Source organism: Bufo bufo, chromosome 1 (assembly GCF_905171765.1).
Source record: "Bufo bufo chromosome 1, aBufBuf1.1, whole genome shotgun sequence".
In the NCBI taxonomy this organism is placed as follows: domain Eukaryota; kingdom Metazoa; phylum Chordata; class Amphibia; order Anura; family Bufonidae; genus Bufo; species Bufo bufo.
The window spans coordinates 365,462,619-365,478,441 of record NC_053389.1 but is presented as its reverse complement, the minus strand read 5'-3'; positions in this window follow the sequence as shown (position 1 = coordinate 365,478,441).

The window sequence follows — 15,823 nt, the reverse complement described above, 5'->3', positions numbered from 1 at the left end:
GCTGGTAACTGGTGGGTACTGCAGGTTATTGGAATAGGGTTGCAGGAACTAAGAGACACAGTTAAATCTTTTTCTGAAACAATTGCAGCAAAACTGTTTATTGTCTCACTAGGTACAGATCAGGTGATAAAACAGTCTTCCCAAGTACCAAGAGGTACGTACAATTTCTTATTGCTGTATAAAGTATATGTGTTATATCTCCGGGATCGCGCAGAAATATAGCAGCAGTATCTATAAAGGAGAAGGGTCAGATCCTCCTTTTCTATGCAAAGGCCACAAACAGTTTTGATCCGCGTTCAGTGAACAGTTAGTACATAAAGATGGTGGCAGGTTTCTTCTCCTCTCTGCTCCTCTCCCTTATTCCCATCTCCTTCCCAAGGCAGAATCGTTTCCGTATCTCTTAACCCACGGGCAGAAAAAGGGTCCCCTTTGTCAGATCTTTAAAGATAACATAGACATAGGCTGTTTTGGCAGAGAAACAGACTTTTGGAGTCCACCGTATCCAGCATAGCCATGAACTGCTGAATCTGCATTGACTATAATGGGATTCAATGGAGATCTGGCCAAATTCTGACAGAAATATTGGCTCTCTGTTGGACAAAAGGTTGTGCATGAAGTTCAGTATGGCCACTGCTGGGTGGATAATAGAGTTGAGCGGACACCTGGATGTTCGAGTTTGACGGGTTCGGCTGAACTTCAGAAAAAAGTTCGAGTTTGGGACCCGAACTTGACCCCGAACCCCATTGAAGTCAATGGGGACCCAAATTTTTGAGCACTAAAATGGCTGTAAAAAGGTCATGGAAAGGGCTAGAGGGCTGCAAATGGCATCAAAATGTGGTTAAGAGCAGGGCTAGTGCTCTGCAAACAAATGTGGATAGGGAAATGACTTTAAAAAACATAAAATAGGTAAAAAAAAATAATAATAATCTTGATCTAGGAGGGCGAGGTCCATATGGAGTAGGAGGTTGAGGAGGCGGTGGATGTGGCGATGTAGGTGGAAGCGGCGGTGGAGGAGGAGGTAGCCTACACTGGTTTTTGGTTTTAAATTTTATTTTTAAAATTAGGGTACACCCCAAAACATTGGGAAATATAACCTGTGATAACCCCCTCCAGTCATGCTAAACACACGTTCAGACAATACACTGGCTGCAGGGCAGGCCAGCGCCTCCAAGGGGTAAAGGGCAAGCTCAGGCCATGTGCCCAATTTGGAGACTCAGAAGTTGCAGGGGCTGACCCCTGTCAGTCAGTTCGTGTAGGCGTGTGCACACTTACTGCCCCACCATGTCGCACGTCCCCGTGATGTTCACCATCCAATTTGATATCTGCTCTATCAACTTTCGATGTTCTTTTATGCACCTACCATGGTGATCACGGGTGGCGGGGAATCAGGGTTCCAGGCCAGAGAGGGAGCATGAGAAAGAGAGACCACATCCAAGGGAGGATTCATTTTTTTCAAATTTAAAATTATATAGTTGAAATATGGGAGAAATTATTAAAGCATAAAAGTGTGACAACTTTTCAAAGTTTAAGCATTGAATGAAAGGATGTGGCGTGCACATTATTCACGTCTAAAATGTCAACCCAAGAATGTAACAGAAAATTTTTTGAAATTTATTAAGCTGTCAACTAGGTAGAGGAGGGGTATATTACACCCAAAAATTGGTGGAAAAAAAATGTAACTGACAATTCTTTTTTTAAACCTGTCTACTAGGTATAGCAGTGGTACATCACACCCAAAAATTTGTGAATTTCACCAGAAAATGTAACTGACAATTATTTATTTTTTTCGGTCTACTAGGTATAGGAGTGGTACATCACACCCAAAAATTGGTGAATTTCACCAGAATATACCGTATTTTTCGCCCTATAAGACGCACCGGCCCATAAGACGCACCTAGGTTTTTGGGGAGGAAAATTAGAAAAAAATATTTTTAACCAAAAGGTGTGCTTTTGGTGGGTTTGGAACTAATGGTGGTCTGTGGATGGTACTATTACTGGGGATCTGTGGATGACGGACACTGTTATGGGGGGATCTGTGAATGACGGACACTGTTATGGGAGATCTGTGGATGATGGACACTGTTGCAGGGGGGATCTGTGGATGACGGACACTGCTACAGGGGGGATCTGTGGATGACGGACACTGCTACAGGGGGGATCTGTGGATGACGGACACTGCTACAGGGGGGATCTGTGGATGACGGACACTGTTACAGGGGGATCTGTGGATGACGGACACTGTTACAGAGGGGATCTGTGGATGACGGACACTGGTACAGGGGGGATCTGTGGATGACGGACACTGGTACAGGGGGGATCTGTGGATGACGGACACTGTTATGGGGGGGATCTGTGGCTGGCACTGTTACAGGGGGGATCTGTGGATGGCACTGTTACAGGGGAGATCTGTGGATGGCACTGTTACAGGGGGGATCTGTGGATGGCACTGTTACAGGGGGATCTGTGGATGGCACTGTTATATATGTGCCATCCACAGACCCCCCACCCCATAACAGTGCCACCCACAGATCCCCCAGCCAATAACATTGCCATCCACAGACCCCCCCACCCCTTAACTGTGCCATCCACGGATGTTATCCACAGATCAGCCCCCCCCCGCCACCGCGTATTCAATGAAAAATTATTACACATGCCCCCTCACTCCTAATAGTACCTTACATCCTATTCCTAATAGCTTCTGTACAAGGCCAGCAGGCAGGCCGGGCAGCCAGCGCGTCACTCACTGACGTCACTTGCCTGCGCTGCCTGCTTCATTCATAAAGTAAGCGGCACAGGCACGTGACATCAGGGAGTTACGCTGCGGCCCACCCGGCCTGCCTGCCGGCATTGTACAGAAGCTATTAGGAATAGGATGTAAGGTACTATTAGGAGTGAGGGGGCATGTGTAATAATTTTTTATTGAATAAGACATTTTATATTAGTATGCCGGAGCGGCGGGGCGGGGCTATAGTACACTGACTGCACCGCCCCGCCTCTATTGCCGGCCCCCAGCTCCTCCTCCCAGTCCCTCCCCCGGCCCCCGCTCGCTCGTACATCGCATCCAGCGATGTTAAACTGTCAGCATTCGCCCCATAAGACGCAGGGGCATTTCCCCCCATTTTTTTGGGGGGAAAAGTGCGTCTTGTGGGGCGAAAAATACGGTATAACTGACAATTATTTTTTTTTGTTTAACCTGTCTACTCGGTATAGCAGTGGTACTATACACCCCAAAATTTGTTAATTTCACCAGAAAATGTAACTGACATTTTTTTTTTTTTTTTACCAGTCTACTAGGTATAGCAGTGGAATTTCACCCAAAAATGTTAATGACAAAGTAGTAAAATGATATAAAATAAAATTAAATTTGGAGACCCAGAAGTTGAAGGGGGCAGACCCGTCATTCAGTACGTGTAGGCGTGTGCACACATACTGCTCCACCATGTTGGTGAAATGCTGCCTCCTGCTAAAAATATCAGCTAGTGGTGCTGGTTGTTGCAACAAAAAGCTGTCCTCTGTGGGAGGTGTATCGTCTGTGTCCTCTGTATCCCCCCATCCACACACCAGCATCAGCAGGGTGAGAACGCCGAAAGCGCGCACAGTTGGCCCGCACTTTATGCAGCAGCTCTGACATGTCGGGGTAATTTTTAAGGAATCTCTGCACCACTAAATAAGGCACATGCGCCAGGCAAGGGATGTGCGTCAAACCTGCTAGTCCCAGAGCTGCTACGAGATTTTGCCCATTATCGCACACCACCAGGTCGGGCTTGAGGCTGTCTGGCACAAACCATTTATCGGTCTGTTGTTCCATGCCCATCGACAGCTCTTGCGCGGTGTGGGGTTTGTCCCCCAAACAGATAAGTTTTAAAATTGCCTGCTGTTGTTTACCCCTGGCTGTGCTTAAGTTGGTGGTGAAGGTGTTACGCTGACTGGATGAGGAGCTGGTAGAGGATGAGGAAGCAGAGTAGGAGGAGGAAGCAACAGGAGGCAAACTGAAGCACCCTACAATCCTCGGTGGTGGAAGGACATGCGCCAAACTGCTATCTCAGGCCCAGCCGCCACTGCATTTACCCAGTGTGCTGTTATGGAGATATAACGGCCCTGACCATGCTTACTGGTCCACGTATCCGTAGTCAGGTGCACCTTGCCACAGATGGCGTTGCGCAGTGCACACCTGATTTTGTCCACTACTTGATTGTGCAGGGAAGGGATGGCTCGCCTTGAAAAGTTGTGGCGGCTGGGCATGACGTACTGTTGGACAACCACCGCCATAAGGCCTTTAAAACTATCCGTCTCCAGCAGACGGAATGACAGCATTTCAAAGGCCAGTAATTTATAAATGCTGGCATTCAGGGCTAGGGATCGCGGGTGGGTAGGGGGGTACTTCTTCTTCCTCTCCAGTATTTGGGAGATGGAGAGCTGAACACTTCCGTTGGACATTGTGGAGATGCTCGGTGACCCAGGTGTTGGTGTTGCTGGCAGATCCTCTGTTTGCGAGGTGGCACTGTCACTCCAGAGGTGGATGAAGAGGCCGAGACTGCAGCAGAAGAGGGAGCAGGAGGAGCCAGAGGTTTTTGAGGTGTCTACTCCACTGCAGTTCGTGCTTTGCACTTAAATGCCTGGTCATGCAGGTTGTGCTCAGGTTGAGAACGTTTATGCCTCGCTTCAGGCTCTGATTGCACAGCGTGCAAACCACTCGTGTCTTGTCATCAGCACATTGTCTGAAAAACTCCTTAGAGCTGGCATTGGTGTGCTCGGTCCCTTGCTGCAGTGGGCAGTAGCAGGCGTACTGTCTAGAGGACGGCAGCTCCGCTTTAGCACCCTGCTCCCTCTTCTGCTGTGCTGGTGGCTCTGTACGACCACCGCCTCTTCCTCCGAACTACATAGGTCACTCGCATGACCTTGATTCCATATGGGGTCGAGGACCTCATCGTCCTCCACATCATCTTCCACCCAGTCTTCACCCCTGCCTTCCTTGTCGGTATGCACACTTTCGAAAGCCCCAGCAGTTGGCACCTGTGTTTCGTCATCATCCGAGACATGCTGCGATGGTCCTCCCATGTACTCATCTTGAAAGATAAGTGGTTGGGCATCGGTGCACTCAATCTCTTCCACTTCTGGGGCAAGGCTAAGTGGATGGCCCTGGGAAACCCTGCTAACAGAGTCATCAAAAAGCACAAGAGACTGCTGCATAACTTGGGGCTCAGACTGCTTGGCTTATTTGCAAGGGGGTGAGGTGAAAGACTGATGGACATCGGCAGCAGGAGACTGGGTGGGAGACAATGTGAAGGAACTGGATCCACTGTCAGCAACCCATTCTACTATCGCCTGTACTTTTTCAGGCCTCACCATTCGTAGAGCCGCATTAGGCTCGACCAAATTCCATATAGAGCACCATTTATTCTTTACTTTTTCATCCTGGAGCATATTTCATATGTAGGGATTTCTAGGGACCGGGTAGCACTAGGTTCGGGGACAGGGAACCTCCACCATTAGGGGGCCGCCCTGGGCACAGCAGGCCTCTAGGGATTCTAGGGGTAGCTGGTTTTTGTTTCTAACCCTGCATACATCGGGCTAGAATTATTTTTCCCGTACCCTTCTAATCAAGTGTATTACCGTGTCATTATGTATGTTTTTTCGTCAAAGGGGTTACTACTCCCCTACTGAGTAATCTCAGCCATTGTAGTCCTTTCACTGTTGGTATATACCAGCGATGGTGAACCTTTTAGGGACCGAGTGCCCAAACTGCAACTGAAAACCCACTTATTTATCGCAAAGTGCCAAGACAGCAATTTAACCTGAATACCAATATAGTATATCTTCCATGTACTTTATCATGTAGCTATAATAGCCTGAGTCCATTCAGTGCGCTGCCTGTGCTGTTCATAGTGCGCCCTGTGCTGATCAATGGCAGGAAAAGTGTAAGGCATATTGGCACACCATAGACTTTTTCCAGGGTGCGGGTGCCCAGATAGAGGGCTTTGAGTGCCACCTCTGGCACCCGTGCCATAGGTTCGCCACCACTGGTATATACATACCTATACCCACTTAAATATTTATTAAAGGTATTATTAAAAAAGTCACTTCCTTTTTTCATATATGCTCTTTACTTTAAAAACTATTGTGACAATATATCCTATTACAAAATCTCTAATACTGATAGTAGGTGTATCTCACACAGCCTGAACCAGACTAGGCCTCAATTAAATATTTGTTTGGCCAAAATGGCTGTATTTAAAATACCTGAATCAAACCCCTGTAAGTAGATGGTGTATCTAACAAAGCCTGAACCAGTGTAGGCCTGAATTAAAGATTTGTTTGCCCAAAATGGCTGTATTTTAAATGGCTATATATCAAATGCCCGAATCAAGCCCCTGTATGTAGACGGTGTATCTCACACAGCCTGAATCAGTGTAGGCCTGAATTCAATATTGGTGCACCAAATGGGGGTATTTCAAATCTCTGAATCTAACCCAAATGTATTAAGGGTGTATCTCACAATGACATATGCAGCAAAGGCTGTCGAATAAACTTTTTTTGCCCAAACGGATGTTTGTTTAATAACTCAATATGGTAACAGTATTATACCCAGGAATTTCTAACGTGCTTATGCTGCAAGGCCTGAAATATTGTGTATTTTGCCCCAAAAAGGGTGTTTTATTAATGAAATAATATAAGCCCTGTATATACAGGGTGTATCTCAACGGCCTGACCCACTGTAGGCCTGAATTCAATATTGGTGCTCCAAATGGTGGTATTTCTAATCTCTGAATCTAACCCAAATCTATTAAGGGTGTATCTCACAATGACATATGCAGCAACGGCTGTCGAATAAACAATTTTTTGCCCAAACGGGTGTTTGTTTAATAACTGAATTTGACAGCAGTATTTAAGCCTGTAATTTCACAAGTGCTGATGCTGCAAGGCCTGAAAATAGTGGTTTTTGGCAAAAAAGTGTGTTTTTAAAACCCCAGAAAATGATGGCTGTATTTCTAGCTTAAATTGTACACTGATTAATACCGATGTTGTAGATTGCCAAAAAAGTTGTTTTTTTTTTGGTAATAGAATATAAAAGCTGTATATATTAAACTTGAATGTAACACTTGCAGATCAGGAAAATACAGCTTTTTGTAAAAAAAAAAAAAGGTGTGTTTTTAAAACTCCAGAAAATAATGGGTGTATTTCTAGCTTAAATTGCACACTGACTAATCCAGATGTTGTAGATTGCCCAAAAAGTGTTTTTTTGGTAATAGAATATGAAAGCTGTATATATTAAACTTGAATTTAACACTTGCAGATCAGGAAAATACTGCTTTTTGTCAAAAAAGTGTGTTTTTAAAACCCCAGTGTAAAGGTCACGTCCACACACACACAGGGGGAAGGGTAGTGACCACTGCGCTCCACCCTCACCCCTGGCCCTGCCTACTTGCCTCACGAGTCCTGATGACAGGGGACAACTGGACGGCAATCCCTAACTTAGGATATGTGCAGGGAAGACAGACAAGACAAAATACGGAACATGAACGGACCGGGTCAGAACCAAGAGAGCTACGCAGTACAACGGATTAAGCAAAGAATGGTCAGGAGAAGCCGGGGTCAAATACCAGGAGAGTAGCGAAGTACAAGAGGAGTCCTAAGAGAGTAGTCAGGTGGGAGCCGAGGTCACAATACCAGGATGTATGCGCAGTACAGGAGGAGCAGGCAGAGGATCGTCAGGGAACAGGATCAGGTAAATATTCAGTAGTCCAACAAATAGCCAGGAGCATAGAAATTAACAGGCAACCTGTAGCCAGCAGGCTGCCTGTATTTATAGTGGGGAGTGAGGGTCATGTGACGTGGCCAGCATCACATGACCGACAGACCAACCAGTCGAGCAGCGAGTGATCAGCTCGGCGCTCAAGGCAGACTAGGAGCAGGGAGCCACCCAGCTAGTAAAGCCGCCCTGGGAATGAGGTCAAACACAGAACCTCATTCCAAAAGCTAAGCAACAGTTCTGCGGGCAATGGGGGACCGAGTGCACCTTCGGAACCCCGTGACACCCAGAAAATGATGGGTGTATTTCTAGCTTAAATTGCACACTGACCAATCCAGATGTTGTAGATTGCCAAAAAAGTGTTTTTTTGGTAACAGAATATGAAAGCTGTATATATTAAACTTGAATTTAACACTTGCAGATCAGGAAAATGCAGTTTTTTGTCAAAAAAGTGTGTTTCTAAAACCCCTGAAAATGATGGGTGTATTTCTAGCTTAAATTGCACAGTGACTAATCCAGATGTTGTAGATTGCAAAATAAATGGTGATTTACAATGTTTTAAAAGCTCAGATGCAGTGCTCGTGCACTGAGCTTGCATAAAATGGCCGCCGCCGCCCACCTAACTAACAGACGGATAAAAGTTGTTTTTTTTTGGTCAATGGGCTCAGGGCAGGGTAAAATGATTGTGCCCTGCACCCACACAACTATTTCTATGTAGATCGCTGAGTTAGAGTCTCTCCTATTCTCTCCCTGAAATCACCAGTCCAGCAGCATCCTCTCCCTACACTTGTAACAGCAGAGTGACGTGCAGCGCTATGTGACTCAAGCTTATATAGAGCCTGGTCACATGCTGCTCTGGCCAATCACAGCCATGCCATTAGTAGGCATGTCTGTGATGGCTTCTAAGGTCAGACAGTTAACCGCTTGTTGATTGGCTGCTCTACAGCCTTTTAAAAAAGCGCCAAGAAAGCGCCGAACACCGAACCCAAACTTTTACTGAAATGTTCGGGTTTGGGTCCGGGGTCCAAAAATCCTAACGTTACAGTTCGGGTTCGCTCAACCCTAGTGGATAATCATTAAAGAGAGTCTGTCACCTACTTTTAGCATTTTAGAACACTCATCTCACAATTTAGTACAGATGCCCACCATAAAAATAGTACCTGTATTGTGTTTCACATGTCCACAAACGGAAATAAACACTTTATAATTATATGCAAATTATGGCCTGAAAGTGCCTAGGGGCGGTGTTATTGTCGCAAGTACCTAGGCTTTTCTCGGATGTACCTAGATAACCGCTCCCCTTTGATTCCTTTGGCCCGCTCTCCTCTCCTTATTTATCCTACTCCTCTGGTTTAGATCTCATGCGAGTGCTGGTCTCCGCCAAGCCCGCACATGTGCACTGTTAACGTTAAGTGCTTCTGCCCATTGTGCATAGAGCAGTGCACATGTATGGACCTGGCGGTGACCGACACTCGCATGAGATCTAAACCAGAGGAGGAGGATGAATAAGGAGAGGAGGACAGGACAAAGGAATCAAAGGGAAACGGTTATCTAGGTACATCAGAGAGAAGCCTAGGTACTTGTGACAATAACGCTGCCCTTAGGCACTTGCAGGCCCTAATTTGCATATCATTATAAAGTTTTTTTTTTTTTTTTCATTTGTGGACATGTGAAATACACAATACAGGTACTATTTTAATGTTGGGCAACTGTGCTAAATATTGATATGAGCGGTTTAAATTGCTTAAAGGGTTTCTACCACCAGAAATACTGTTATGTAGCTGACTGACATTAGCGATGCGCTAATGTCAGCACTACATAACAGTATGTTTTATAACGTTAGTCCCTGCAGCCGTTTTTGTTAAAAAGCACTTTTATTATATGTTAATGAGCCTCTAGGTGCTATGTGGGCGTAAAATCAGCACCTAGAGGCTCCGTCCACTCACCCATTATGCCGCCCAGGTCCAGTGTTGTGCCCGCCCAGCTCCTCTTGATTGATGGCACGGTCTGCTGCATCGCTGCCGAAATCCCGCGCCTGCGCCGTTCACTTCTGTCTTTGGCGCAGGCACAGTGAGTGAAGGCCGCTCTCCTGATGCCGGCTTCCTCACTGTGACGTAGTCGGCGCAGTCGCAGTGAGGAATCCGGCAACAGGATCGCATCATTCACTCACTGCGCCTGCGCCGAAGACAGAAGTGAACGGCGCAGGCGCGGGATTTCGACAGCGATGCGGCGGACCGTGCCATCAATCAAGAGGAGCTGGGCGGGCACAACACTGGACCTGGGCGGCATAATGGGTGAGTGGACGGAGCCTCTAGGTGCTGATTTTACGCCCACATAGCACCTAGAGGCTCATTAGCATATAATAAAAGTGCTTTTTTAACAAAAACGGCTGCAGGGACTAACGTTAGAAACATACTGTTATGTAGTGCTGACATTAGCGCATCGCTAATGTCAGTCAGCTACATAACAGTATTTCTGGTGGTAGAAGCCCTTTAAAGTGAGTGCAGACTCCCTTTAAAGTGTATTGTCCTCAGTTGCAACTGTCCTAAATAATTCCTAGTTTTCTGATTTATAGTGGCAAAAACTGATTCATAAAAATTGTAAAGTCAGAAAATATCTTTTTAATCCAAAAATTTCCACACACACACACACACACACACACACACTGATGGCACCCTAGGCAACTGTATAAACCTCACTCTGCCCAAAGACAGCAGACGTCAATTTTTTCTACAGTTTAAAAATTAAACACAGTTTCCCCTATAACAGTGACCTCTACAGTACCTGCCCCTTTAACAATGACCTCCACAGTGCCCGCCCTTTTCACAGTGATCTCCACAGTGCCCGCCCTTTAAAAGTGACCTCCATAGTGGCCAACCCTTTAACATTGACCTCCACAGTGGCTGCCCCTTCTCCATAGTGCCCGCCCCTTTAACAGTGACCTCCACAGTGGCTGCCCCTTTAACATTGACCTGCACAGTGCCTGCCTCTATAACAGTAACCTCCACAGTGACTGCCCCTTTAACAATGACCTCAATAGTGCCTGCCTCTTTATCAGTGACCTCCACAGTGCCCGCCCCTTTAACATTGACCACCCCATTAACAATGACCTCCACAGTGCCCGCCCTTTTCACAGTGATCTCCACAGTGCCCGCCCTTTAAAAGTGACCTACATAGTGGCCGACCCTTTAACATTGACCTCCACAGTGGCTGTCCCTTTAACATTGACCTCCATAGTGCCCGCCCCTTTAACAGTGACCTCCACAGTGGCTGCCCCTTTAACATTGACCTGCACAGTGCCTGACTCTATAACAGTGACCTCCACAGTGACTGCCCCTTTAACAATGACCTCAATAGTGCCTGCCTCTTTAAAAGTGGCCTCCACAGTGCCCGCCCCTTTAACAGTGAACTCCACAGCTTCCCTCCGTTTAATAGTGGCCCCTGCCCCCCATGCATCTAGCAGTGTAGTTGTGCCATCATAGATCATATAACTGAATATTTAAGCACCTGAAAACTGCTAAAACCTGTGATCAGTTGTTATGGCATCCTGGAGTAGGCACTGTGAGCTTCTATTGGCTAATAAGGGACATGTGACCGTGTAAATGGCATTTCGGATTTAAGTGAAATGCTTACTGGCTTCAATTGGCTAATGCAGATAATTTTAGGGAAATATCTCATGAACGGTAAGTCCTAGAGAGCTGGGACCCAGTCTAAAACCTTCCCAGACATCTAATGTACCTGTGTGCCAAATTTGGTGAAGATCGGTCCAGTCGTTTGGTCACGCATAAAGAATATCCAGACAGACAGACGTCCAGACAGAAACTCATTTTTATATATATATATATAAGAGAATAGCAGAAGGACCCGGCTTCGCACAGGTATATTTAATCTATTTCATTTTATGTTTCCGTGTGTCGTAAAAAGATATCAACAGTTTCCCACATAACAGTGACCTCTACAGTATCCGCCCATTTAACAATGACCTCCACAGTGGCCGCCCCTTTAACATTGACCTCCACAGTGCCTGCCCCTTTATCAGTGACCTCCGCACTGCCTGCCCTTTTTAACAGTGACCTCCACAGTGTCTGCCCATATAATAGTGACCGCCCCTTTAACAGTGACCTCCACAGTGCCCGCCTCTTTAACATTGACCACCCCTTTAACAGTGACCTTCATAGTGGCTGCCCCTTTAACAGTGACCTTCACACTACCCGCCCCTTTAACAGTGACTAGTAGTAGTATAGGGACCCATGTCTCGTCAAACTCAAAGTGACAGGTGCCACGCCCATTTTTCACACCATAACACCTCCCATAAATGCCCTAACCCCGCCCAGATCTGCCAATTTTTATCCCCTCGCCGCCCAAAACCACGCCTAAATGCCTCCCACTTTGATATGCTCTTCCTATTATTTTATATGGTTTAATAAAAATTATATATCAAATGATAAGCTTTTTATATCACTTTATAAGTCTTTATCAAATGATAAGCTTTTATTAGCACTTTATATCCCATTTATAACATTTTGATAGGTTTTTATACCACTTTTATGTCATTTTGTGATTTGATATCACTTTGATATCATTTTGATATGACTTTTATATATTGGCATGCCCTTTTGATACAGTTTTATACCACTTTTATGTCATTTTGTGATTTGATATCGCTTTGACATCATTTTGATATGCCTTTAATATATTGGCATGCCAGGACATATCCAAAAGACATATGCTACACCCAGTTCAATCAAACCCCATTGTGAGTGCCTGAGTGTAATTTAACTCCCACCACAACGGACAAGTCAGTCAATCAGTCAACACACTGAATTTGAATTAAAAACCTGAAATGTCACACTCCTGCTATAAATGTACATTTTCCCACAGGTCCACAAGCGTACAGTAGATTGAAACTTTTCATTTCCTACAAGACCACACAAATGAGTATCAGACCAGCAGCTGTGTCAACCTTAGAGGTGTTAATTTTCTTGGGATCTGTCTATAGCATAGTTAACACAGAAACTACTGGTATCGTTTCAACAGCTGAGGCAAACACTATGCAGTATCTATCCATATTTTTATAGCATCTCTTTTCATGCTAATGTTAAGAAAACCCAAGCAGTATCTGTATATATACATGTGGGCAGATCACCACAGGGTATAATCATTTGACATTGAGGCTCTGCAAGAAAACTTATTTCAAGGTAAGAGTATCACTATATTAGCCTTCTTTTTTAACATGCCTGTTTTAAATTCTTTATTGATGCAATATAACACGCAACATTTGACTAATTTCTCTGCGATTATTACGCCTGGTCATGTCATGCATTTATCTATGTGTCTATCTATCTATCTATCTATCTATCTATCTATCTATCTATCTATCTATCCATCCACTTTATCTATCTAACACAGTGTGAAAAATGGTTGTAATATGTAATAGCTATATGTTTGTATTAACGGCCTATAATACCCAACTATTTTTACATACATGTATAATTTTGTTATTTCACAACGATTATTGCACCACTATATACCACGCATTTATTTGGACCGTATATTATTTTGTTATTTATACAATGATTTACAATATTCAAATTGTTTTTAGATGTCAGCTTACCAAGATACTTTATGGGGCGATTATATCAGCCCCGGTTTATCGCCATATTATCCTTTTTTTTACTATTTTTAACATGCCTGTTTTAAATTCTTTATTGATGCAATATAACACGCAACATTTGACTAATTTCTCAGGGATTATTACACCTGGTCGTGTCATGCATTTATCTACTCTTTCTATCTATCTATCTATCTATCTATAGAACTTTCCATCTACTGTATCTATCTATCTATAGAACTTTCTATCCACTTTATCTATCTAACACAGTGTGAAAAATGGTTGTAATATGTAATAGCTATATGGTTGTATGACACACCCGACTATTTTTACATACATGTATAATTTTGTTATTTCACAACGATTAGTGCACCACTACATACCACGCATTTATTTGGACCGTATATTATTTTTGTTATTTATACAATAATTTATAATATTCAAATTGTTTTGAGATGTCAGCTTACCAAGATACTTTATGGGGCGATTATATCATCCCCGGTTTATCACCATATTACCCTTCATTTTTACTATTTCTAACATGCCTGTTTTAAATTCTTTATTGATGCAATATAACACGCAACATTTGACTAATTTCTCTGCGATTATTACGCCTGGGCAAAAAAGAAAAAAGAATTAACGGTGTGATACGAAGAACATAAAAAATGACAGTTAATTTTCAGGAAGAGCTAAGAGCTTACTGTTGTGTATTTCTTTTCACGTTTAAAGTATTGTGTCACTTATTTTTTTTTCTGTCATGGCCATAATTGTGTCCCTGTAACATTCACAAGACCCGCTATACAGTAACCTCTTAGCTCTTCCTGAAAATTAACTGTCATTTTTTATGTTCTTCGTACCACACCGTGAATTCTTTTTTCTCGCCGGTCATCATGTAATTGCAGCTGTAATACCACGCATCCGGGCCGACGCCTATGTAATTTTGATTTTCTTCCGTAATGAAAAAATGCGGGAAGTGACCCTTGGCGCCTGAAAAGCCCATAGCTTCGGGCTTCTTACTGAGCTTCATCGGTATGAAATTCAACGACTCTATGAATCTAATTTTTAAAATCAGTCAGGGTACCGCACATTAACCGTCCCCCTTGGCTTATAATGTCAATTTTAAATTTTTCGTTGATCAGCTCCTGTATAACAAAATAAACGTCGTAACAACCGGCATTCTGTGCTATGAACGTGTAGCCGGAAAACTTTCAGTAGATAAAAAAGTGTACAAAATTGTGCGTACAGGCTAAATTGCCAGGAATTAGGGCCGTATAATGTAGTCGCGTAAATGATAATGGGTATATGTATGCCTGTTTTATGCACCCAAAGTCGTAAAAGATGTACTTGTCAGGCGCTTGTTTGGGGTTGTAAGGCTGCATGTAATAGACGTGGTCGTCAAATTTGCCAACCAGCCCGCCGCAGATGGTGCATTTTAGACCGCTACACTTGTGCTCAGCGCCCCAGTCTATATATCTGTAACAAAAACCGCAAAAATTGCATATTGAGAGAGAACTCAACGTGTCGTACGTATTCTCGTCCCAACAAATGCAAGAACAAGCATGAGGTGCGTGTGCCTGTTGGTCGTCGTGCGTCTTACCTAGGTCCATCTGTTGTACGTCATAGGGCAAATCTGGCATCTCAAATGTGATGCGCCTTTTAAAAGACTTTGCACCTTGTGTGTCGAACGCCGGCGATATGTCGCAAAAATCTGTAACATCATTTATTATGCGTGTTGGCTCACCACTCTGCGGAACCGCTGAGTGGTTACAGCGATAACATTAAGCTCTAACTATCAAGAATTTCAAACATTGTAATTAAGTTATATAAATAGTTAGATAGATACATAGATAGATAGATACAGTAGATGGAAAGTTCTATAGCTAGGATAGATAGATAGATAGATAGATAGATAGACAGATAGATAGATGCATGGCACGACTAGGCATAATAATCGCAGAGAAATTAGTCAAATGTTGCGTGTTATATTGCATCAATAAAGAATTTAAAACAGGCATGGTAAAAATAGTAAAAAGAAGGGTAATATGGCGATAAACCGGGGCTGATATAATCGCCCCATAAAGTATCTTGGTAAGCTGACATCTAAAAACAATTTGAATATTGTAAATTATTGTATAAATAACAAAATAATATACAGTCCAAATAAATGCGTGGTATATAATGGTCCAATAATCGTTGTGAAATAACAAAATTATACATGTATGTAAAAATAGTCGGGCGTTATAAGCCGTTAATACAAACATATAGCTATTACATATTACAACCATTTTTCACACTGTGTTAGATAGATAAAGTGGATGGAAAGATAGCTAGATACAGTAGATGGAAAGTTCTATAGATAGGATAGATAAATACATAGATAGATAGATATATACAGTAGATGGAAAGTTCTATAGATAGGATAGATAGATACATAGATAAATGCATGACACGACCAGGCGTAA